The sequence below is a fragment of the Saccopteryx bilineata genome, chromosome 1 (genome assembly GCF_036850765.1).
Source record: "Saccopteryx bilineata isolate mSacBil1 chromosome 1, mSacBil1_pri_phased_curated, whole genome shotgun sequence".
Taxonomy (NCBI): domain Eukaryota; kingdom Metazoa; phylum Chordata; class Mammalia; order Chiroptera; family Emballonuridae; genus Saccopteryx; species Saccopteryx bilineata.
In genome coordinates, this window is record NC_089490.1 from 9,726,803 (window position 1) to 9,753,863 (window position 27,061).

General features: G+C 37.3%; 2 protein-coding genes across 2 annotated transcripts in view; both read left to right on the top strand.

The window, feature by feature from the left end:
- LOC136319150 (uncharacterized) overlaps window positions 1-27,061 on the top strand; it is a 348,276-nt gene that overhangs the window by 197,009 nt on the left and 124,206 nt on the right. The gene's annotated exons all lie outside the window — the stretch shown is intronic.
- LOC136324360 (butyrophilin subfamily 1 member A1-like) overlaps window positions 1,092-27,061 on the top strand; it is a 39,007-nt gene continuing 13,037 nt past the window's right edge. Inside the window, exons 1-3 of the mRNA XM_066257152.1 lie at window positions 1,092-1,108; window positions 15,745-15,765; window positions 19,733-19,753. The gene's annotated coding sequence lies outside the window, so the exon portion shown is untranslated. The remainder of the gene's footprint in view (window positions 1,109-15,744; window positions 15,766-19,732; window positions 19,754-27,061) is intronic.

The window sequence follows — 27,061 nt, forward strand, 5'->3', positions numbered from 1 at the left end:
GTTGGTAGATAAGAAAATTTTAATATATACCTATATTGCATGTTTATATTAGTGTCTATGTATATAGACATATAAGTAAGTATTTCTGGAAAACATTGTAACTTAAGACCTCTCTCAGGTATTCCAAGATTGAGGTCTCATTATTATGCAATTAATACTTCTCTAAACCTTTCAAAGAAAAGAGTCAGACTTTCAGTGCTCAGTGTCTCTGTCCATTGTCTTCTCAAAGCCTGTGTCATGATCAATACCTTGTATCATTCACTGGTCAGATGTGAGAGAGTGGTCATCCTTCTTCCATTGTCCTTGATCATATGACCCATCTGTCCCAAGGTATCTAAATATTTTACATAATTTTTTCTGGCCTTTAGAACTATCCAACCATGCCTGTTTTCTCTGCTTTGGCATTATGTTGACACCAGTGTCCTATGACAAATGGCACTTCAAATCAACAGATTGCAGAAGGAAGAAGTGTCTTAAGACAAGTGGAAAAGTGATACATCTCTGACCTGTAATTTTTGTCTGAAGGGTGCAAGAAAAATTATTGACCTCACAGTCCCAAAAGAAGAAAATTTAATCATCTGCAGCTTAATATTTTATAACGACGATTGCAATTATATTATTTTTCCTTGGGACTTGTCTTTAGGAATATGTCCCTCTATGTACAGAGCAGGGGTCATGTGAGGAGTGCTACAGTAACTGTCAGGATGGGTGCCTCTACTCTACACTCCCTCAACGCTGGTGAACTCTGTCTCATATGTGAATATGGTCTTTTAAAATCTGAAACATGATTGTTCAATGACCGAGGAATGCTTAATATGGCACATCCCAGAATTTCTGACCTAACTCCCTCATCATTTTACTTTCTCATTTAGTATCTTGTGCACAAGGGACAGGGGAGGGAACACAGCATTGACCCTGATGGGTGAGGTGTCCTTTGGAACTTGATGGTTCCTATTTTCACAAATATGGGTCCATGTATGCTCCACAGCGGACTAAGAAATAGAGGGGCTTATTTCTGTTTACTTTCCTACTCGATATTGTGTTTTCACTGGGAATGAGTTGTTTATTTCTTCCTCTTACTTTTCAGCCAAGAATGAACCGAGCAAAGGTAAGTCCCACTCACCTACCCCACTGTCCTTCAACTCATCTATTCCTCACTCCCTTCTCTTCAACTCTGAATGATCATCTACCTTTTGTTTCAGTGTCACCTGGCCTTGCAACTCTGACTAGCCATTTCATATTCTTTTTAACTTCTCCCTTTATTACCCACCACTTTTCTTCTTGTTGCAATCAAGGAGACAGAGCCTTTCTGTCAAGTGAATTTTATTAATCAGATACCTAAAAATTAGGTACATTTAAAGTTTCTGAGTGTAAGTTTTTTCCAAGGACAGTGTGGTCACTTGATTCAGAACCTCCCTCACTGTCATTTCTTTCCCTTCATCTGATTTATTTAGCTTCATTCAGGCCTGAGTTAAAACAGACATTCAAATACAAGAAGGTTGCAAATTAATTGGTGGACAAAAACGTTGTGAATAGATTCACATTCACAAGAACCTGAACCCGTATTTACCTACATGAGCATTCTTTCAGTCACTCTCCACAGTGGTTTTTTGCAAATTTGGACAATGTAGGCTCTGCAATTAGAACTGAACACATATATATATAGACATGAACATCCACAGACCAGTTTAAATTTGCAGATATTTCTTAGTGGTCTACATACAGTGAAAAGTGATAAAAAATACTACAAAATTGAGTCTCATAAACATAATAAAAGTGCAGCGGTTACCAGGGGAGGGGAAGGGAGGTGAGGAAGGGGGTGAGGGGAGGGGCCTAAAGAGAAACAAAATGTAGGGTGACGGAGGACGATTTGACTTTGAGTGATGAGTATACAGCATAATCTACTGTTGAAATGATATGGAGATGTTTTCTCTAAATCTATGAACTCTGGTTGACCAATGTCACCTTGTTAAATTTAATTGTCTAAATAAAAAACAAACAAACACATATCGGAATGACCCTGATAAGGTGGTGGTGCAGTGGATAGAGCATCAGACTGGGAAGTGGAGGACCCAGTTTCGAAAGTCTGAGTTCTCCAGTTTGTGCATGGGCTCATCCGGTTAGTACAAGGCTCAACAGGTTGAGCCCAAGGTCACCGGTTAGAACGAGGGGTCACTCGCTCCCCAGTCAAGTCACATATGAAAAAGCAATCAATGAACAACTAAGGTGCTGCAACAAAATTGATGCTTCTCATCTCTCTCCCTTCCTGTCTGTCCCTGTCTCTGTCCCTCTCTCTCTCTCTCTCTCTCTGTCTCTGTCACAAAAAAATAAATAAATAAAACATACCAGAATGAATATATATATATATATTTAACAGAGACAGAGCAAGAGTCAGAGAGAGGTATAGATAGGGACAGACAGACAGGAATGGAGAGAGATGAGAAGCATCAACATCAGTTTTTCGTTGGGGCACTTTAGTGGTTCATTGATTGCTTTCTCATATGTGCCTTGACCAGGGGCTACAGCAGACCAAGTAACCCCTTACTCAAGACAGCGACCTTAGGTCCAAGCTGGTGAGCTTTTGCTCAAATCAGATGAACGTGCGCTCAAGGTGGTGACCTTTGGGTCTCGAACCTAGATCTTCCACATCCCAGTCCGATGATCTATCCACTGCGCCACCACCTGGTCAGGACAGAATGAATATTATTAAAAATTTTTAGAGTTCATTAAATACACATCATTTCTCCTAATTTAAATGGATTTTTTTATCTTTATAAAATTTATTTGGGTGACCTTGATTAACAAAACTCTGCAGACCTCAGGTGCACAATTCTATCACACCTCGTGTAAGGAGCAGTGTGTTCACCACCACAGTCATGTATCCTTCAGTCACCCTTTTATTTATTACAAATCTTTATATCTCCATATATGATATGATATTTTTAAAATTGTAGTGATGATTTCTGTGGAATGGATTTTCAAGTCATATTCTTTATAATGGAACACACAATTCTTGGCTACGTTGCAGAAGCAATCATTAGCAGATGTAGGACTTTCGCTGCCTCTTCTTTACAGTGTATAGAAAATCTGTCTTGTGTGTGAGTGTGGATATTTGTTACTTCGTTAAGAGAAAGGTACAGAGGCCCTGGCCGGTTGGCTCAGCGGTAGAGCGTCGTCCTGGCATGTGGGGGACCCGGGTTCAATCCCCGGCCAGGGCACATAGGAGAAGCACCCTTTTGCTTCTCCACCCCTCCTTCCCCTCCTTCCTCTCTGTCTCTCTCTTCCCCTCCCACAGCCAAGGCTCCATTGGAGCAAAGATGGCCCGGGCGCTGGGGATGGCTCCTTGGCCTCTGCCCCAGGCGCTAGAGTGGCTCTGGTCGCGGGAGAGCAACGCCCTGGAAAGGCAGAGCATCGCCCCCTGGTGGGCAGAGCGTCGCCCCTGGTGGGTGTGCCGGGTGGATCCCGGTAGGGCGCATGCGGGAGTCTGTCTGACTGTCTCTCCCTGTTTCCAGCTTCAGAAAAATACAAAAAAAAAAAAAAAAAAAGAGAAAGGCACAGAAAGGTCTAGTGAGGAACAAAATCTCTGTCAGAGAACCCAAATCCTTTGTCCTGAAAATAGCACCCATGAGAATTAAGAATTTCTTCATTCAGAAATGAGTAAAATCAGAAACTCAAACTCAGTGTGGTCAAAAATCAACCCGTGAACTAAAGCATGGAGGACGCAACCTCCAGACCGCTAACCCTGTGTCACTGGGAGGAGCTGCGTGTCAGTGTTCCTTCCACAGTGTGGTGGCCACTCTGCACCATGTCACTACCACAGCAGTGAGACTCACTAATGAGTTTAAAGTATCCAATGACCTTGCTAAAGCTGACAGACTGAATAACAGAAACATTAATATTTCAAATAGACCAAAAATATATTCAGCCTAGCCTGTAGTGGCCCCATAGATAGAGCGTGTACCTGGAACACTGAAGTGGCCAGTTCCACCCTGGACTTGCCCGGACACAGCACACAGGGCAGCAGCTATAGTTAAAGTGAAGCAGCTATGAGTCCACACACTTCCTTTCCACCTCTCATCCCTTCTCTCTGTACTATTAATATAAAAAATACTTTCAGAAACGCAATTACTTTATAAATTAAACAGAAAAATTATTATTTTTTAAATTTCATATTATTCTACGAAATTAACTCCCTTTTCCACATTTTTACTTACCTAGAACACCTGGACACAATAGTGAGCTCTGAGCTATTGTGTAGGATTCTGTTTCGGGGGAGGGTGGTGTGTGCAATGCGTTTTGTGTGTGTGTGTTCATCTGAAATTAACTTACTATAGATTTGAATTTATCAGTAAATTTGAATTCTCTTCGTGTTCTTTTCTCATAAAAATGACATTGATATTTTGTTTTCTTCTTTTTCAGGAGAAATTAAGAAGAAATTTGGTAAAATTATTTATATTCTTTTAGTCTTGATCCACTTGAAAATATTTGGTTTCTTTTTCTCTTTGACATTTCTGGGCTTTTTATCCAGGTGCTTTCTTTTTTAATTTTTATTAATTTTAATGGGGTGACATTAATCAATCAGGTTACATAGGTTCAGAGAAAACATCTCCAGGTTATTTTGACATTTGATTATACCCATCTCCCAAAGTCAAATTGTCTTCTGTCACCTTCTATCTGGTTTTCTTTATGCCCCTCCCCTACCCCCACTCCTATCAATCCCAACCCCTGCGGTAACCACCACACTCTTGTCCATGTCTCTGAGTCTCATTTTTATGTCCCACTTATGTATGGAATCATACAGTTCTTAGTTTTTTCTGATTTACTTATTTCACTCAATATAATGTTATCAAGGTACATCCATGTTGTTGTAAAGGATCATTTCTTATGGCTGAATAGTATTCCACAGAATGCCTGTACCACTTCTTTTTTTATCCATTCATCTATTGAAGGGCATTTTGGTTGTTTCCATGTCTTGCCCACTGTAAACAATGCTGCAATGAACATGGGGCTGCATGTGTCTTTACGTACCAGTGTTTTCGAGTTTTGGGGGTACATACCCACTAGAGGGATTGCTGGGTCATATGGTAGTTCTATTCTTAATATTTTGAGGAACCACCATACTTTCTTCCATAATGGTTGTACTACTTTACATTCCCACCAACAGTGGATTAGGGTTCCTTTTTTGCCACAGCCTCTCCAACACTCGTTATTACCTGTCTTGTTGATAAAAGCTAATCTAACAGGTGTGAGGTGGTATCCATTTCATGTAGTGTTGATTTGCATTTCTCTTAAGAGCTAATGAAGATGAGAATCTTTTCATATATCTGTGGACCATTTGTATTTCTTCCTGGGAGAAGTGTTGTTCCTGTCCTCTTTCCATTATTTTATTAGATTGTTTGCTTGTTTGTTGTTGAGTTTTATGAGTTCTTTGTATATTTTGGATATTAGGCGCTTATCTGAGCTTTTGTTTGAAAATATCATTTCCCATTTAGTTGGCTTCTGTTTGTTCTGTTGTCAGTTTATCTTGCTGTGCAAAAGCTTCTTAGTCTGATGTAGTCCCATTCATTTAACTTTATCTTCACTTCCCTTGCCTTTGGAGTCAAATTCATAAAATGTTCTTTAAAACCAAGATCCATGAGTTTAGAACCTATGTCTTCTTCTATGTACTTTATTGTTTCAGGTCTTATATTTAGGTCTTTGATTCATTTTGAATTAATTTTAGTACAAGGGGACAAACTGTAGTCGAGTTTCATTCTTTTGCATGTGGCTTTCCAGTTTTCCCAACACCATTTGTTGAAGAGGCTTTCTTTTCTCCGTTGTGTGGTGTTTTACTTTATCAAAAATTACTTGACCATATACATGTGGTTTTATTTCTGGACTTTCTATTCTGTTCCATTGGTCTGAGTGTCTATTTTTCTGCCACTGCCATGCTGTTTGGATTATCATGGCTCTATAATATAATTTGAAGTCAGGTATTGTAATGCTCCCAGCTTCATTCTTTTTCCTTAGGATTGCTTTGGCTCTTTGGGGTTTTTTATAGTTTCATATAAACCTGATGATTTTTTGTTCCATTTCGTTAAAAAAATGACATTGGAATTTTAATGGGAATTGAATTAAATTTGTATATTGCTTTGGGTAACATAGTCATTTTGACTATATTTATTTTTTCTATCCAAAAACAAGGAATATTTTTTCCATTTCATTATATCTTTTTCAATTTCCCTTAACAATGCTTTGTACAATAGTTTTCATTATATAAGTCCTTTATATTCTTTGTTATGTTTATTCCTAGGTATTTTATTTTTCTTCTTGCAACCATGAAGAGGATTGTTTTTTGAGCTCATTTTCTGATGTTTCATTGTTGGCATATAGGAAGGCAATGGACTTTTGTATATTAATTTTGCATCCTGCGATCTTACTGTATTGGTTTATTGTTTCTAGTAGTCTTTTTGTGGAGTCTTTGGAGTTTTTGATGTATAGCAGGGGTCAGGAACATACAGCTCGTGAGCCAGATGTGGCACTTTTGATGGCTGCATCTGGCTCACAGACCAATCTTTAATAAAAAAATAATGTTAAAAATATAAAACATTATCATGTATTACAATTCATTCATTTCTTACTGCTCATGTTCATGGTTGTGGGTGGCTGGAGCCAGTCACAGCTGTTCTCCAGGAAAACACCAAATTTTTATTGGATAATGCATAACATACACGGGTCATTGTATGATTCTCACAGAATTACATTTTAAAATATGTGGCATTCATGGCTCTCTCAGTCAAAAAGGTTCCCGACTCCTGCTGTATAGGATCATATCATCTGCAAAAAGTGAAACCTTTACTTCTCCTTTCCCAATATGAATGTCTTTTATTTCTTTCTCTTGTCTGATTGCTCTGGCTAGAAGTTCTAGCACTATATTGAATAAGAGTGGAGAGAGTAGACAACATTGTCTTGTTCCTGATTTTAGAGGAAACTCCTCAGTTTGATGCCCTTTAATATGATGTTAGCTGATGGTTTATCATAGATGGCCTTTATTATGTTGAGATATTTTCCTTCTATACCCATTTTGTTAAGTGTTTTAAACATAAAATGATGTTGTATTTTATCAAATGCCTTTTCTGCATCTATTGATAAGATCATATGGTTTTTGTTCTTTGTTTTATTGATATGGTTTATTACATTAACCATTTTACATGTGTTGAATCATCCCTGTGATTCTGGAATAAATCCCACTTGATCATGATGTATTATTTTTTTAATGTGTTGTTGTATTCAATTTGCTAGTATTTTGTTTAGTATTTTAGCATCTGTATTTATTAGAGATATTGGTCTGTAGTTTTCTTTTTTTGTGCCGTCCTTGCCAGGTTTCGGTATGAGGATTATTTTGGCCTCATAAAATGTATTTGGAAGTATTGCTTCTTCAATATTTTGGAAGACGTTGAGTAGAATAGGAACCAAGTGTTCTCTAAATGTTTAATAGAATTCACTAGTATAGCCATCTGGGCCTGGACTTTTATTTTTGGGGAGGTTATGAATAGTTGTTTCTATTTCCGCCTGCTTATGGGTCTGTTCAGGCTTTATGCTTCTTTATGACTCAGTCTAGGAGGATTGTATTATTCTAGGAATTTATTCATTTCTTCCATATTGTTAAATTTGGTGGCAAATAGTTTTTCATAGTATTCTACAATAATTTTTTGTATATCTATGATGTCTGTGATGATTTCTCCTTTTTCATTTTGGATTTTGTTTATATGAGTCCTTTCTCTTTTTCCTTGGTGAGTCTTGCCAAGGGTTTGTCAATTTTGTTGATCTTTTCAAAGAACAAGCTCCTTGTTATATTAATTTTTTCTATAGATTTTTGTTCTCTGTTTCATTTATTTCTGCTCTGATTTTTATTATTTCCTTTCTTCTGCTGGTTTTGGGTTGTCTTTGTTCTTCATTTTCTAGTTTCTTAAGATGTGAAGTTAAGTGGTTTACTTGGGCTCCCTCTTGTTTGTTCATATATGTCTGTAGTGACATGAACTTCTCTCTTATTACTGCTTTTGCTGCATCCCAGAGATTCTGATATGTTGTATTGTTATTTTAATTTGACTGTATCTTTTGATTTCTGTGCTTATTTCTTCTTTGACCCACTCATTTTTTTAAAAATACGTTGTTTATTTTCCACATTTTTGTGGGTTTGTTTACCTTTTTTTGCAGTTGAATTCTAGTTTCAAGGCTTTATGATCAGAAAATATACTTGGTATAATTTTAATCTTTCTGAATTTGTTGATGTTATTTTTGTGGCCCAACATATGGTCAATTCTTGAGAATGTTCCATGTACACTAGAGAAAAATATATACTCTGACACTTTGGGATGATATGTTCTGTAGATGTCTATCATATCCAATTGTTCTAAGGTTTCATTTAAGACCAATATTTCTTTATTGATTTTCTGTTTGGATGAACATTCTTGAGCCATCAGCGGTGTGTTGAGGCCTCAAGTATGATTGTATTTTTGTCGGTTTTTGTTTTGATGTCAGTCAGTAGCTGTCTTATATGTTTTGGTGCTCCTTGGTTTGGTGCATATATATTAAGAAGTGTTATGTCTTCTTGATACAATGTCCCCTTAATCATTATGCAATGACCATTTTTGTCTCCAATTACCTTTGCTGTCTTGTTAGATATGAGTATTGCTACACATGCTTTTTTTTGGATGTTATTTGTATGGAGTACTGTTTTCAACCTTTCACTTTGAATTTGTTTTTATCCTTGTAGCTTAGATGTTTCTTGTAGGAAGTATAGAGATGGATTTTCTTTTTTATTCCATTCTGCTACTCTGTGTCTTTTGATTGGTGAGTTCAATCCATTTATGTTTAGTGAAATTATTGACATTTGAGGGTTTCCTATTGTCATTTATATATTGCTTTATGATAGTTTTGTATCTTGTTTAGTTCTTGTCTTTTATTTTCCTATTATTTGTTTTTGTTTGGTTGTAATCCATACTTCTTTTCTTTGTTACTTCATTTTTCAAACCATGTGCTTCTGTGGTGTTTCTTTCAGAGGTGGTTACCATTAAGTAATGGAAAGCATACATAGCATTTTCATAGTAGTACACTATCTCATGAGCGCTTCTGTACTTCATCCTCCTTTGCTACTGTTAATCTTTGTCCTCTCCCTTTTCTTGTTTTTTTGTCACAGATTAATCTTGTTTTTATTGCAATCTTTTTTTTTTCTGTATTTTTCTGAGGCCAGAAATGGGGAGAGACAGACAGACTCCCGCATGCGCCCGACCGGGATCCACCCGGCATGCCCACCAGGGGGCGACACTCTGCCCACCAGAGAGCGATGTTCTGCCCCTCCAGGGCATTGCTCTGTTGCAACCAGAGCCACTCCAGTGTCTGGGGCAGAGGCCAAGGAGCCATCCCCAGCGCCTGGGCCATCTTTGCTCCAGTGGAGCCTCGGCTGCGGGAGGGGAAGAGAGAGAGACAGTGAGGAAGGAGAGGGGGAGGGGTGGAGAAGCAGATGGGTGCTTCCCCTGTGTGCCCAGGCTGGAAATTGAACCCGGGACCCCTGCATTCCAGGCTGACGCTCCGCCACTGAGCCAACCGGCCAGGGCCTTTATTGCAATCTTGATGGAGCTTTTACTTGTAGTTTTGTTTTGATTTGTTCTTTATGTCTGGTCAGAAAACCCCCTTTAGTATTTCCTGAAGTGGGGTTTTCTGGTGATAAATTCCCTCTTTTCTGTATCTGTGAATGTTTTTATTTCTCCTTCATATTTGAAAGATAGCTTTGATGAGTATAGTATTCTCCAAACATTTTCTGTTGGCCTGTCCTCCTCCTACATGTCCATAGTCTTCTCTCGATTCTGAGACAGCACTTCTGCCATTTTTAGCTCCATTTCTGTTTCCTACCTTCCATCTTTTTCCATTCCTTCTTTTCTCATTTTACACAACTCTTTCCTTGTAAACATTGGCTGCTGTGTCTTGCAGAAAATTATCACACTTTCATTAAGACATTGGTGAGATGAAGGGTATTAAGTTGACAGAATCAAGATTTTTAATATAGACATATATTATAGATGTATTTTAGTGTGTATATGTAGATATATATGTACATATTTCTGGAAAATATTCAAACTTAAGACCTCTGTCAAGTATTCCAAGATAGAGAGCTCATTATTATGCAATTAATTCTTCCCAAACTCTTGAAAGGAAAGACTCCAAACTTTAACCTTTAAGTGTCTCTGTCCATTGTCTCTTCAAAGCCTGTGTCATAATAAATACCTTACAACATTCACTGGTCAGATGTGAGAGAATAGGGCGTCTCTCTTCCACTGTTCTTGATCATATGACCCAGGTGTTCCAAAGTATCTAAATATTTTACATAAATTTCTTCTGGCTTTTAAATATATCCAATGATGCATGTTTTTTATTCATTGGCTTTATGATGACACCATTAGCAAATGACTAACAGTTTTTAAAAATAAAGAACTCACGGAAGGATAAAGGCTCTTAAAGCAAGTGGAAAAGTCATGCATTTCTGACCTCACAATTTATATAGAGAATACAAAAAAATAATATCACTATGATTCAATAAAAAGAAAATTTCATCATTCAAAGCTTGATATTGTCCTTTATCTATCCCCAATTAGAAATATATTTTTTTATCTTAGGAATGGTCTTCAGGAATATATCCCTCTAATGTACAGAGCAGGTGTCATGTGACTAGTGCAACAAAACCAGTTTTGTCGAGATGGACGCTTCTACTGTACACTTCCTCGTCACTGGTGAAGTCCCTGTTTCACCTGTGTTCCTTTGTTTATTTAATCTGAAAAAGGTGATAGTCCAGTGACAGAGGAACACTTAGTATTGTATATCCCAGCACTTTTTACCTAACACCCTCATCATTTTATTTCCTGGTTTAGTTGCTTGTGCACAGGGGACAGGGGAGAGAACAGCATAGACTTTGATGAGTGAGATGTCCTTTAGAACCTGATGGTTTCTACTTTCACAGACATGGGTCCATGTGGACTCTAGAGTGAACAAGTAGTTGGGACCCATTTCTGCTCTTTCTACCACACAATCTGTTTTCCTTGGAATACTTTCTTTATTTCTTTCTTTTCCCTTTCACCTGAGAGTGAACAGCAGAAAGGTCAGTACCGATAACCTACACCACGTGTTTTTCTTTCATCTCTTCCTTATATTGTTGTCTTCACTCTCAGTGACCATCCAGCTACTATCTCAGCATCTCTTCCTCCCAACTCTGATTCTCCGTCTCCACATGTTTTCAGTTTCTTCCATTATTAACCCTCTATGTTTCTTGTTGTTGCATCAAGGAACCAGAGCCTTTCTGTCAATTACTTTTATCAATAACCTATCTGGAAATGTAGATACTTTTAAATATTTTGGGTGTAAGTTTTATCCAAGAACAGCTCCACATTTTGATACAGAACATCCCTCACCATCATTTCTTTCCCTTCATCTAATTCGCTTAGTTCATTCAGACATGACTTAAAACAGACACTCAGATACACTAAGTTTGAGAATATATATATATGGACAAAAATATTATGAACAGGTGCACATAAGAACCTAATCCTTTAATAACCTATATGAGCAATCTTTCAGTAAGTGTTCTACAGTAGTTGTTTCAAATTTATACAGTGTAGGTTCTGAAATTAGAATTAAATACTTACATATATGTTTGTATATATAAGTATGCAAAGACCATTTCCATATAACAAATATATTATATTTGTCCTTATAGGGAGAAAAGAAACCAAAAAATTTTATTAAAATATATCAAATAAATATTTTAAAATATTACATAATATCTAAAATATGCTTCTTCTATTTAAAAGATCTTTTAATGATTTATTAAATTTATTACGGTGACCTTGCTTAATAAAACTATGCAGGCTGCAATGCTGAATTGTATCACACCTCATCTGTACATGACAATGTGTTCACCACCCCAGTCATGCATCCTTCTGTCACCCTTTTATTTATTTTATTTATTTTATTTTTTTCATTTTATTTATTCATTTTTAGAGAGGAGAGAGAGAGAGACAAAGAGGGATAGAGAGGAGAGGGAGAGAGAGACAGAGAGAGAGAGAGAGAGAGAGAGAGAGAGAGGGTGGAGGAGCTGGAAGCATCAACTCCCATATGTGCCTTGACCAGGCAAGCCCAGGGTTTCAAACCAGCGACCTCAGCATTTCCAGGTCGACACATTATCCACTGCACCACCACAGGTCAGGCCCTTTTATTTATTTTATTTATTTATTTATTTTTAATAAATTTTTATTAATGGTAATGGGATGACATTAATAAATCAGGGTACATATATTCAAAGAAAACATGTCTAGGTTATTTTGTCATTAAATTATGCTGCATACCCATCGCCCAAAGTCAGATTGTCCTCCGCCATAATAAGAGTGGAGAGAGTGGACAACCCTGTCTTGTTCCTGATTTAAGGAAAGGGGGAGAGGTTGGAGATTAACAGTAGCAAAGGACGATGAAGTGCAGAAATACTTATAAGATAGGGTGCTACAATGAATATGGTAGGTACCCTGTTCATTACTTAATGGTAACCACCTTTAAAAAAACCACCACAAAAACACTTGACTTAAAAAAGGTAGCAACAGAGGAAAGAAGTATGGAACACAAACAAACAAAAACAAATGATAGAAAAACAAAAGAGAAGAATCAAACTAGATACAAAACTAACAGAAAGCAATATATAAAATGGCAATAGGGAACCCACAAGTGTAAATAATTACACTAAATGTAAATGGATTAAACTTACCAATAAAAAGACACAGAGTAGCAGAATGGATTAAAAAAGAAAATCCAACTATATGCTGCCTACAAGAAACACATCTAAGCAACAAGGATAAAAACAAATTCAAAGTGAAAGGCTGGAAAACAATACTCCAAGCAAACAACACCCAAAAAAAAGCAGGTGTAGCAATACTCATATCTAATAATGCTGACTACAAGACAGAAAAAGTACTCAGAGACAAAAATGGTCATTTCATAATGATTAAGGGGAAGTTGAATCAAGAAGACATAACAATCCTTAATATATATGCACCAAACCAAGGAGCACCAAAATATATAAGACAGCTACTTATTGACCTTAAAACAAAAACTGACAAAAATACAATCATACTTGGTGACCTCAATACACCGCTGACGGCTCTAGATCGGTCATCCAAACAGAGAATCAATAAAGATATAGTGTCCTTAAATGAAATACTAGAACACCTGGATATGATAGACATCTACAGGACACTTCATCCCAAAGCGACAGAGTATACATTTTTCTCTAGTGTACATGGAACATTCTCAAGAATTGACAATATGTTGGGCCACAAAGACAATATCAGCAAATTTAGAAAAATTGAAATTGTACCAAGCATATTTTCTGATCATAAAGCCTTGAAACTAGAATTCAACTGCAAAAAAGAGGGGGGAAAACCCACAAAAATGTGGAAAGTAAACAACATACTTCTAAAAAATGAATGGGTCAAAGAAGAAATAAGCGCAGAGATCAAAAGATATATACAGACAAATGAAAATGAAAATACGACATATCAGAATATCTGGGATGCAGCAAAAGCAGTAATAAGAGGAAAGTTCATATCACTTCAGGCCTATATGAACAAACAAGAGAGAGCCGAAGTAAACCACTTAACCTCACACCTTAAGGAACTAGAAAAAGAAGAACAAAGACAACCCAAAACCAGCCGAAGAAAGGAGATAATAAAAATCAGAGCAGAAATAAATGAAATAGAGAACAGAAAAACTATAGAAAAAATCAATAAAACTAGGAGCTGGTTCTTTGAAAAGATCAACAAAATTGACAAACCCTTAGCAAGACTCACCAAGGAAAAAAGACACAGGACTCAAATAAATAAAATCCAAAATGAAAGAGGAGAGATCACCACAGACATCATAGATATACAAAGAATTATTGTAGAATACTATGAAAAATTATATGCCACCAAATACAACAGTCTAGAAGAAATGGATAAATTCCTAGAACAATACAACCTTCCTAGACTGAGTCATGAAGAAGCAGAAAGCCTAAACAGACCAATCAGCAGGGAGGAAATAGAAAAAACTTTTAAAAACCTCCCCAAAAATAAAAGTCCAGGCCCAGACGGTTATACTAGTGAATTCTATCAAACATTCAAAGAAGACTTGGTTCCTATTCTACTCAAAGTCTTCCAAAAAATTGAAGAAGAAGCAATACTTCCAAACACATTTTATGAGGCCAACATAACCCTCATACCAAAACCGGGCAAGGATGGCACAAAGAAAGAAAACTACAGACCAATATCTCTAATGAATACAGATGCTAAAATACTAAGCAAAATACTGGCAAACCGAATACAACAACATATTAAAAAAATAATACATCATGATCAAGTAGGATTCATCCCAGAATCTCAAGGATGGTTCAACATACGCAAAACGGTTAACATAATACACCATATCAACAAAAAAAAGAACAAAAACCACATGATCTTTTCAATAGATGCAGAAAAGGCTTTTGATAAAATACAACACAATTTTATGTTTAAGACTCTCAACAAAATGGGTATAGAAGGAAAATATCTCAACATGATAAAGGCCATATATGATAAACCATCAGCCAACATCCTATTAAACGGCATAAAACCTTTTATTTATTTTAAATCTTTATTTTGCCACATGTCAAATGGTATTTTTCTAATTGTAGTGATGATCTCAGTAAAATGGATTTCCAAAGTATATTCTTTATTCATGGAATAGACGAGACTTGTCCACATGACAGAAACAACCAATAGCAGATGGAATGCTTTTGCTCCCTCTTCATTACCGTGTGTGGAAATCCTATCTCGTGTTTGCGATTGGAAATTTGTTTCCTGGTTAACGGAGAGGCAAAGTAAGGTCAAGGGAGAAACAAAATCTCCATCAGAGAATCCCAGTTCTGTTCCTCCCCTGAATTCAGCACCATGAGTATTAAGGTATTCTTCATTCAGGAATAAGTTAAAAACAGAAACTTAAAAACAGTATGATAAAAAATCAACACATGTACAAAAACATGGACACAGACCCCCTCACCCTGTGTCACTGGGAGGATCTGTGTATCAGTGCCCCTTCCACAGTGTGTTGGCCACTCTGCACGATGTTGCTGCTGCAGCAGTGAGACTCACTGATGTTCTTAAAGCATCCAATGACCATGCTAAGCTCACAAATGGAATAAGCGAGACATGACTATTTCAAATAACACAAGAATATTTTTAGCCTATCCTGTGGTGGCCCTGTGGACAGAGCATGGACCTGTAACACTGAGGTTGCCAGTTCGACGCTGGGCTTGCCCGGACATGGCACACAGGGCAGCAGCTACAGCTACAGTGAAGCAGCTATGAGTCCACACACTTCCCTCCCACCCCTCTTCTATGGCTTAGTCATAAATTAAATCTTTTTTAAAAAAACAGTTTTTTTAATAAGTTAAACAGAAAAACCAATATTTTTTAAATATTATAATATTTTACTAAATTAAATCTCTGTTCAACCTTTTTATTTACTGTAGTATAATGTGGACAATAGTGAGCTCTGAACCCATGTAAGGTGTAGGGGACATGTGTGATTTGCTGTGTGTCTGTGTGTTCATATGAAATGTGGTGAGGGTAAATTTAAATTTATCAATAAATTTGAATTCTCTTTGTGATTGTTTCCCATAAAATTGACTTTAAATTCTTTTTTCTTTTTCAGATGAATTGGAGAAAAAAATAGGTAAGATTATTGATATTTCTTTAGTCTTGATCCAATTGAAAACATCTGGTTTATTTTAACCTATGACATTGCTGGCCTTTTTATCAAAGTACCTTCCATTGGTTTTTCTTCCTCCTAGATGTCAACTGTCCCCTACTTGATTTTGTTTCCCGAAGTTAGAAGCGGGTAGGTAGGTAGAGACAGACTCCTGCATGCGACCCACTGGGATCCACCCGGATTGCCCACCAGGGGGCAATGCTCTGCCCATCTGGGCATTGCTTAGCTGTAATTGGACTCATTCTAGTGCTTGAGACGAAGGCCATGGAGCCCTCCTCAGCACCTGGGCCAACTTTTCTCCAATGGATCTTTGGCTGTGAGAGGGGAAAAGAGAGACAGAGAGGAAGGAGAGAGGGAAGGGTGGAGAAGCAAATGGGTGCTTCTCCTGTGTGCCTTGGCCAGGAATCGAACCCAGGACTTCCATACTCTGGAGCAATGCTCTACCACTGAGCCAACTGGCCAGGGCTCCCCCTACTTGATTTTGAGAAAGCATTTCTTTTATTTGGAACTCTGTCCATTTCTCTTTCCTACCTTCCATTCTTTCCCTATCCTTCTTTTTTATTTTACTGAATCATTTCCCAGCAGACATTGGTGGATTCAGTCTTGCAGTAAATTGATTCAGTTTCATTAAAACATTAGTGAGATGAAGGGTGTTAAGGTGATGGATATGAGAATTTTAATGTGTACATATGTCACAGGTTTATATTAGCATGTATAGATATATGAATATAAAAGTATGTATTTCTGGAAAATACTCAAACTTAAGATCTCTGTCAAGTATTCCAAGTTTGAGGGCCCATTACTATGCAATTAATACTTCTTCTAATTCTTGAGAGAAAAGACTCCAAACTTTTAGCATCCATTGTCTCTGTCCATTGTCTCCTCAAAGCCTGTGTCATGATAAATACCTTGTATCATTCACTGGTCTGGTCAGATGTGAGAGAGTGGGGTGTCCCTCTTCCACTGTCCTTGATCATGTGACCCATGTGTTCCAAGGTATTTAATTAAATACTTTATATAATTTTTCCTGGACTTTAAAAATATCCAACCATGCCCATTTTTTATTCTTAAGCTTTATTTTGAAACTAATATCAAATTACAAAGTGCACTTAAAAATATACAATTTTCAAAAGGAGGACATGTCATACGGCACGTGGAAAAGTGAACCGTCTCTGACCTGTACTTTCTGTGTGAAGGGTGCAGGAAACAGTATTGACTGCAATGTTTTAAAAATAAAAAAATTTCATCATTCAAAGCTTAATATTGTCTTTTCCTAAACAGAATTCCAATTATATTTTCTTTGGAATGATCTTGGTGTATATATCTCTCTACTGTGCAGAGCAGATTCTATATGACTAGTGTAATAAATCCAGTTTTGTCATGAAGGTTTCCTCTACTGTTCACTTCCTCATCACTTGGTTAAGTCCCCATCTCCTATGTGAATATGTTTGTTTTTTAATCTGAAAAAAAGTGATATTCCCTTAACAGAGGAATGATGAGTATTGTACATCCAAAACTTTCTGACCTAACTCCATCATCATTTTATTTACTGACTGATCTTGTGCACAAGGGACAGGGGAGGGAGAACAGCACTGACTCTGATGGGTGAGGTGTCCTTTGGATCCCAGGGTTCCTGCTTTCACAGACATGAGGCCCCGTGTGCTCCACAGTGAGCTATGAAAGGGGCCCATTTCTGTTCTCCCTCCTACCAGAAAGTCTCTTTTCAATTGGAATGGGTTGTTTATTTCTTCCTTTTCCCTTTTACCTGAGAGTGAGCAGCAGAAAGGTCAGTACGGTAACCTCCTCTCCTGTCATTTTCTCATCTCTCCCTTACACCACTGTCATTGTCTGAATGATCATCTCACTATTGTCTCAGTATCTTGGTCTTCCAACTCTTATTCCCTGTCTTCATTTGTTGTTCAGTTTCTCCCATTATTACCCCTCCAATTGTCTTGTTGTTGCATCAAGAAATTAGAGCCTTTCAGTCAAATTAATTTTATCAATAAGATATCTGAAAATCTAAGTACTTTTCAATTTTGAGAGTGTAAGTTTTCTCCAAGGACAGCTCAGGTCATTTGATCCAGAACCTCCCTCACTGTCATTTCTTTCCCTTCATCTGATTCATTTAGCTTCATTCAAGCCTGAGTTAAAATAGACACTCAAATACCATAAGACTGAAAATTAATAGGTGGACAAAAATGCTGTGATGGATGCACATAAGAACCTAACCTGGACTTACCTATACGAACAGTCTTTCATCAACCTTTATACAATGGTTGTAGCAACTTTGTACATTGAAGGTACTGAATTATAATGGAATACATACATGTATAGAAACATCCAAAGACATTACATTTGTCAAATATATCAGAGTGATTCAAATAAAGTGAAATATAATCAAAAATGATTTCGGGGGGATTAAGATATTCTGATATTTATTATTTTTATTTTTATTAATTTTAATGGAGTGACATTGATAAATCAGGGTACATATGTTCAGAGAAAACATCTCCAGATTATTTTGACATTTGATTATGTTGCATACCCCTCACCCAGAGAGAAGGTGACAGAAGACAATTTGACTTTGGGTGAGGAGTATGCAAAAATGATTTTATTAAAAATTAACAAAAAATTTTTTTTAAACTTTACATAATTTGTACAATATGCTTTATTTCTCCTGTTTAAAGATCTTTTTAATGTTTTATTGAGGTTACTGACGTGATGTTGGTAAATAAAAGTATGCAGGTCTCAGGCACACCATTCTGAAACACACCAGTCATGTATCCTTCTGTTTTTCTGTTATTTATTTTAAATCTTTATGTCCCCATATGTCACATGGTATTTTTAAAGTAGTACTGAAGATTTCAGGTGAATGGATTTTCAAGGTATATTCTTTATTCATGGGATAGACGAGACTTGTCCACGCGGTTGAAACAACCATTATCAGGTGGAACGCTTCTGTTACCACTTCTTTACAGTGTGCAGAAATCCTGTCTCATACGTGTGTGCTTCCGTATTTGTTTCTCAGTTAAGAGAAAGGCTCAGTAAGGTCCAGTGAGAAATAGAATCTCCATCAGAGAATCCCAGTCTTGTGTCCCTCCTGAATTCAGCACCCATGAGTATTAAGATATTCTTCATTCATGAATGTGATAAAACAGATTCTCAATCACAGTGTGGTTAGAAATCAACCGGTGGACAAAAACATGGAGGATGCAGCCCCCAGACCCCTGAGCCTGTGTCACTGGGAGGAGCTATGTGTCAGTGCTCCTTCCACAGTGTGGTGGCCACTCTGCACGATGTCACAGCCACAGCAGTGAGACTCACTGATGTGTTTAAAGCATCCAATGACCATCTAAAGCTAACAAACAGAGTAACAGAAGTATATATATTTCAAATAAACCAAGAATATTTTCAACCTAGCCTCTGGTGGCCCCGTGGATAGATCGTGGACCTGGAATACTGAGGTTGCCAGTTTGACCCTGGGTTTCCCAGGACACGTCATTCAAGGCAACAACATACAATTAAAGTGGTGTAGCTGTGAGTCCATATGCTTTTTTCCTGACTCCCACCACTTCTGTATGAAATAGTAATAAATTAAATCTTTCCAGAAAATCAATTATTTTATAAATTAATTAACCAGAAAAAGTAATACTTTTTAATTTTTATGTTATTTTACTAAATTAACTTCATTTTCCACCATTTTTTAAAGCAATATACCTGTGGAAAATAGTGAGCTCTGAGCCTGTGTGTAGCTGTGCCTATGTTTGGTAGGAGTGATGTGTATGTGTGTGTGTGTGTGTGTGTGTGTGTGTGTGTTTATCTGAACTGTAGTCAGGTTAATTCTGAATTTGAATATATTAGTAAATTTGAATTCTCTTTGTAGTTGTTTCCCATTAAATTGACATTGACTTTTTCTTTTTTTCTTTTTCAGAGGAATATAAAGAAACAATAGGTAAAATTATTGATATTCCTTTACTCTTGATCCATTTGAAAAGATTCGATTTATTTCTCCCTTTGCAATTTCTGGCCTTTTTATCCAATTGCTTTCCATTAGCCTGTCCTCTTCCTGGATGTCAACTGTCCAGACCCTGATTCTGAAATAGCACTTCTTCTGTGTGGGGCTCTGTCATTTCTGTTTCCTACCTTCCCTCCTTTCCCTTCCTTCATTCTCATTTTACACTATCATTTCCTTAATGACTCAGTTTCATTAAGATATTGGTGAGACAAAGGGTGTTAAGGTGACAGATATATAATTTTTAATATATACATATATTATAGGTTTACATTAGTGTATACATATATGAATATACGTGTATATATTTCTGGGAAATGTTTAAAATTAAAAACTCTTTCAAGTATTTCAAGTTTTAGATCTCATTATTAACAAGTAATACTTCTCCAAACCCTTGAGAGAAAAGACTCCAAACTTTCAGCATTCAGTGTCTCTGTCCATTGTCTTCTCACAGCCTGAGTCATGATAAATACATTGTATCATTCACTGGTCAGATGTGACAGAGTGGGGCATCCCTCTTCCACTATCCTTGATCATATGACCCAGGAATTCCAAATTAACTAAATTTTTTACATGCTTTTTCATACAATATAAAATATCCATCCATACCTGTTTTTAATTCTTTGGCATTATGCTGACATTATTATCTAATGAGAAATGGCACTTAAAAGTAAACAATTTGCAAAAAGATGAAGTGTCTTAAGATTTGTGGAAAAGTGATACATTTCTGACATGTACATCTTGTGTGAAGGGTGCAAAAAATTATTGAACACAATGATCCAGAAAAAAGAAAATTTAACCAATCAGAGTTTAAGATTGTTTTTTTTAATGACAGTTACAATTATATTATTTTCCCTTAGGATTGGTCTAAGGAATTTGTTTCTCTAATATACAGAGCAGGTGTCACATGACTAATGCTTCAAAAACAGTTTGTCAAGATGGGCGTCTCTACTGTACACTTCCTCATGACTGGCTAAGTCTTTGCCTTATTTATTATATAACTACGTTTCTTTTTAATCTGAAAAAGATGATTGTCCAGTGACATGAGATTACTTAGTATTTCACATCCCAGTATTTCTGATGTAGCTCCCTCTTTGTGTAATTTCCTGACTTAGTATCTGTGCACAAGGGATGGGGCAGGGAGAACAGCAGTGACTCTGATGGGTGAAATGGTTTTTAAAACATCATGATTCCTACATTCACTAATATGGGTCAATGTGTACTCAAGAGTGAGCTATGACTGGGGGCCGATTTCTGTTTGCTTTCTTACCTGATATTGTGTTTTCACCTGGAATGATTTGTGTATTTTTTCCCCTTACTTTTCAGTCAAGAGTAAACAGGAGAAAAGTAAGTACTGATAACCTCCTCCTCTGTCCTTCCCTCACCTGTTCTTTGTTCCATGTCTTCTCTCTCAGTGACCATCTGCCTTTGTCTCAGTGTCTTGGTCTTTTAACTCTGACAGGCCATCCTTATTACACAACATTTACCATGTGATTGCAGTCAAGGAGACAGGGCCTTTCTGTCAGATGAATTTAACAAAAGGATATCTGGAAGTTTAGGTACTTTTCAAGTTTCTGAGTGTAAGTTTTCTCCAAGGACAGCTCAGCTGCTTTAGTACAGAACCTCTCTCACTGTCATTTCTTTCCCATTATCTGATTCATTCAACTACATTCAGCCCTGAGTTAAAATGGACACTCAGATACAATAAGTTTGCAAATTAATTGGTGGACAAATACGTTGTGCATAGACGCACATAAGAATCTAATCCTGTAATAACCCGTATGAGCTGTCCTTCAATAAGTATTTTACAGTGGTTGTTCCAACTTTGTACAGTGTGGGTGCTACAAATAAAATGGAACACAGCCTGACCAGGCGGTGGTGCAGTGGATAGAGCATCGGACTGGGATGCCGAGGACCCAGGTTCGAGACTCTGAGGTCGCCAGCTTGAGCACGGGCTTATCTGGTTTGAGTAAAGCTCACCGGCTCGGACCCAAGGTCGCTGGCTCAAGCAAGGGGTCACTCGGTCTCCTGTGGCCCCATGGTCAAGGCACATATGAGAAAACAATTAATGAACAACTAAGGTGTCGCAACAAAAAACTGATGATTGATACTTCTCATCTCTCTCCATTCCTGTCTGTCCATCCCTATATATCCCTCTCTCTGACTGTCTCTGTTTCTGTAAAAAACAAACAAACAAACAATGGAACACAGCCTGACCTGTGGTGGCGCAGTGGATAAAGCATTTACCTGGAACGCTGAGGTCGCCAGTTCAAAACCCTACACTTGTCTGGTCAAGGAACATATGGGAGTTGATGCTTCCTGCTCTTCCTCCCCTTCTCTCTCTCTCTCTTTCTCTCTCTCTCTCTCTTTCGCTCTCTCTCTCCTCTCTAAAATGAATTAAAAATTTTTTTAAAAAAGGAACACAAACATATATATGTACATATACATATATAAAAACATCCAAAGACCGTTTTAAATATAACGAATATTTCAAAGTGCTCCACATAGAGTGAAAAGGGATCAAAATAATTTTATTATAAAATATCAAATAAATATATTTAAAATTTTACAGAACTTATTAAATTTGCTTTATTTTTCCTTTTTAAAGGATTTTTTTAATGTTTTATTGAAATTATTGGGATGACTTTGGTTAACAAACTACACAGGTCTCGAGTGCACAATGCTATCCCACCTCATCTGTACGTGGCAGTGTGTCTCCCACCTCACTCACATATTCCTCTGTCACCCTCTAATTTATTATAAATCTTTATGTCTGCACATGTACATGGTACTTTTTAAATTGCAGTGATGATGGCAGTAGAATGAATTTTCAAGATATATTCTTTTTCTTAGTATTGTTTGGACAATTAATTTTAATGGGATGACATTGTTCAACTAGAGCACACAGATTTAGAGAAAACATCTCCAGGTCATTTTGACATTTGATTATGTTGTTTACCCATCACCCCAAGTCAAAAAGTCCTCCGTCACCTTCTATCTGGTTTTCTGGTTTTCTTTATGCCCCTCACTCCCACCAACCCTCCCTCTCCTCCCTTCCTCTCCCCCTGGTAAGCACTGCATTCTTATCTATGTTTGTAAGTCTCAATTTTGTGTCCCACCTATGTATGAAATCATACAGTTCTTAGTTTTTTTACTTAAACTTAAAATAAGTAAGTTCTGATTTACTTATTTTACTCATTATAATGTTATCAAGTTCATCCACATGCTCATAAATGTTCCTATGTCATCATTTCTTATGGTTGAGTAGTATTCCATAGTGTATATGTGCCACATCTTCTTTATCCAGTCTTCTATTGAAGGGCTTTTTGGTTGTTTCCATGTCTTGGCCACTATGAACAATGCTGCAATAAACACGGGGCTGCATGTGTCTTTACGTACCAATGATTTTGAGTTTTAGGAGTATATACCCAGTAGAGGGATTGCTTGGTCATGTGGTAGTTCTATTCTTAATTTTTTGAGGAACCACCATACTTTCTTCCCTAGTGGTTATACTACTTTACATTCCCACCAAAAGTGAATGAGACAATCAACAAAATGGGTATAGAAGAAAAATATCTCAACATAATAAAGTCCGTTTATGACAAACCATCAGCTAACATCATATTAAATGGAAAAAAACTGAAAACTTTTCCTCTAAAATCAGGAACAAGACAAGGCTGCCTACTCTCCACTCTTATTCAACGTTGTGCTGGAAGTTCTAGCCATAGCAATCAGACAAGAAAAAGAAATAAAAGGCATTCATATTGGGAAAGAAGAAGTAAAGGTTTCACTGTTTGCAGATGATATGATCCTGTATAGAGAAAACCCCAAAGACTCCACAGAAAGACTATTAGAAACAATAATCCAATATAGTAAGGTCACAAGATAAAAAATTAACATAGAGAAGTCTATTGCACTCTTATATGCCAACAATGAAATTTCAGAAAATGAACTCAAAGAAATAATCCCTTTTACAGTTGCAATAAAAAAATAAAATACCTAGGAATAAACATAACAAAGAATGTAAAGGACCTATATAATAAAAACTACAAAGCATTGTTAAAGGAAATCGAAAAAGACACATTGAAATAGAAAAAATATTCCTTGTTCTTGGATAGGGAGAATAAATATATATATATATATAGTTAAAATGACCATATTACCCAAAGCAATATACAAATTTAATGCAATTTCTATCAAAATTTCAATATCATTTTTTAAATAAATGGAACAAAAAAAATCAGGTTTATATGGAACCATAAAAAACCTCAAGTAGCCAAACTAATCCTAAGGGAAAAAAATTAACCTGGGAACATTACAATGCCTGACTTCAAATTACACTACAGAGCCACAATAATCAAAACAGCATGGTATTGGCTGAAAAATAGGCACTCAGATCAATGGAACAGAATAGAAAGCCCAGAAATAAAACCACATATATATGGTCAAGTAATTTTTGATAAAGAGGCCAACAACACACAACGGAGAAAAGAAAGCCTCTTCAATAAATGGTGCTGGAAAAACTGGAGAGCCACATGTAAAAGAATGAAACTTGACTAAACTTTGTCCCCTTGTACAGAAATTAATTCAAAATGGAGCAAAGACCTAAAAATAATATCTGAAACAATAAAATACATAGAAGGAAACATAGGTACTAAATTCATGGACCTTGGTCATAGAGAACATTTTATGATTTGCACTCCAAAGCCAGGGGAAGTGAAGGCAAAGATAAATGAATGGGACAACACCAGACTAAGAAGCTTCTGCACAGCAGGAGAAACTGACGACAAAACAAACAACCAAGTAAATGGGAGATGATATTTTTGAACAACAGCTCAGATAAGAGGCTAATATGCAAAATATATAAAGAACTCACAAAGCTCAACAGCAAACAAGCAAACAATATGATTAAAAAAAAGAGGAGAGGACATGAACAGACACTTCTCCCAGGAAGACATACAAATGGCCAACAGATATGTGAAAAGATGCTCATCTTCACTAGATATTAGAGAAATGCAAATCAAAACTACAATGAGATAGCACCTCACACCTGTTAGATTAGCTGTTATCAACAAGACAGGTAGTAAGTGCTGGAGAGGCTGTGAAGATATACTTTTTTTTTTTTTTTTACTTTTTCTGAAGCTAGAAACGGGGAGAGACAGACTCCAGCATGCGCCCGACCTAGATCCACCCGGCACGCCCACCAGGGGCGACGCTCTGCCCACCAGGGGGCGATACTCTGCCCCTCCGGGGCGTCGCTCTGCTGCGACCAGAGCCACTCTAGCGCCTGAGGCAGAGGCCAAGGAGCCATCCCCAGCGCCCAGGCCATCTTTGCTCCAATGGAGCCTTGCCTGCGGGAGGGGAAGAGAGAGACAGAGAGGAAGGAGGGGGAGGGGGTGGAGAAGCAAATGGGTGCTTCTCCTATGTGCCCTGGCCAGGAATCGAACCCGGGTCCCCCGCACGCCATGCTGACGCCCTACCACTGAGCCAACCGGCCAGGGCTAAGATATATTCTTTATTCATGAAATAGAAGTGACTTGGCCTCGTAGCAGAAACGATCCTTAGCAAATGTAATGCTCTTGCTGTGACTTCTTAACAGTGCATATAAAACCTCTTTCATACACTGTGCTTAGATATTATTTTCTCAGTTAAGGGAAAGGCACAGTAAGGTCCTGTGAGAAACAGAATCTCTGTCAGAGAATCGCACTCCTGTCTCTCCCCTGAATTCAGCCCCCATGAGTATTAAGATATTCTTCTTTAAGGAAAGAGTTGAAACAGATAGATACGCAAATAAATACCGCGGGGTTAAAAATCAATCCCTGGGTAAAAGCATGGAGGACACAGCTCCCGGGTCCCTGACCCTGTGTCACTGGGAGGAGCTGTGTGTCAGTGCAGTGCTCCTTCCACAGTGTGGTGGCCACTCTGCACGATGTCGCTGCTGCAGCAGTGAGACTCACTGATGTGTTTAAAAGAATCCAATGATCATACTAAAGATAACAAACTGAATCAAAGAAACATAAATATTTCAAAAATAGACCAACACTATTTTAGCCTAGCCTGGCTCAGTGGACAGAGCGTGGACCTGGAACACTGAGGTGGCCAGTTTGACCCTGGACTTGCCTGGACACGGCACCCAGGGCAGCAGCTACAGCTACAGTGAAGCAACTATGAGTCCACATGCTTCCCTCCTGCCTCTCATGTCTTCTCTATGTAATATTAATAACTAAAATATTGTCATTAAAACAATCATTTATAAAGTAAACACCTAATCTAATATTTTGAAAACATATTATTTTACTAAATTTACCCCTTTTCGGCCTGACCTGTGGTGGCGCAGTGGATAAAGCGTCGACCTGGAAATGCTGAGGTTGCCGGTTCGAAACCCTGGGCTTGCCTGGTCAAGGCACATATGGGAGTTGATGCTTCCAGCTCCTCCCCCCTTCTCTCTCTCTGTCCTCTCTCTCTCTCTCTCTCTCCCCTCTCTAAAAATAAATAAATTAAAAAAAAAAAAAAAAAAAAAAAAAAATTTACCCCTTTTCAACGTTTTTATTTACTGTAGAACAGCTGCAGAAAATAGTGAGCTCTGATCCACTGTGTAGGTGTGTGTGTTTTGGGAGAGCGTGTGTGATTTGACGAGTGTTTCTGTGTTCATCTGAAATTATCCTAATTTTAATTTTAATTTATCTGTAAATTATAATTCTCTTTGTGGTTGTTTTTCACAAAATTAACATAAACCTTTTCATTTTTTTTTATTTTTCAAGATACGTTAATAAAACGATAGGTAAAATTACTGATATTTCTTTACTCTTAATCTACTGGAAAACCCCTGGTTTTTGTCTCCCATTGATGTTTCCAGCCATTTTATCCAAGTGCCTCCGTTGGCCTGTCCTCCTCCTAGATGTCCACTGTCCCCACCCTGATTCTGAGACAGCACTTCTTCCCTTTGTGAGTCTGTCCATTTCTATTTCCTACCTTTCACACTTTCCCTTTCTTTCTTCATTTCACGCAATTATTTCCCTGTAAACATTGACTGCTCTTACAGAAAATTTGCTCAGTTTCATTAAGACATTGGTGACACGAAGGGTATAAAGCTGATAGATACGAGAATTTTAATGTACTCATATGTTACAGGTTTATATTAGTGTGTTTATAAATAGAATATATATGTATATATTTCTGGAATACATTTAAACTTAACACCTCTCTCATGTATTCAAAGTTTGAGGGCCCATTACTATGCAATTAATA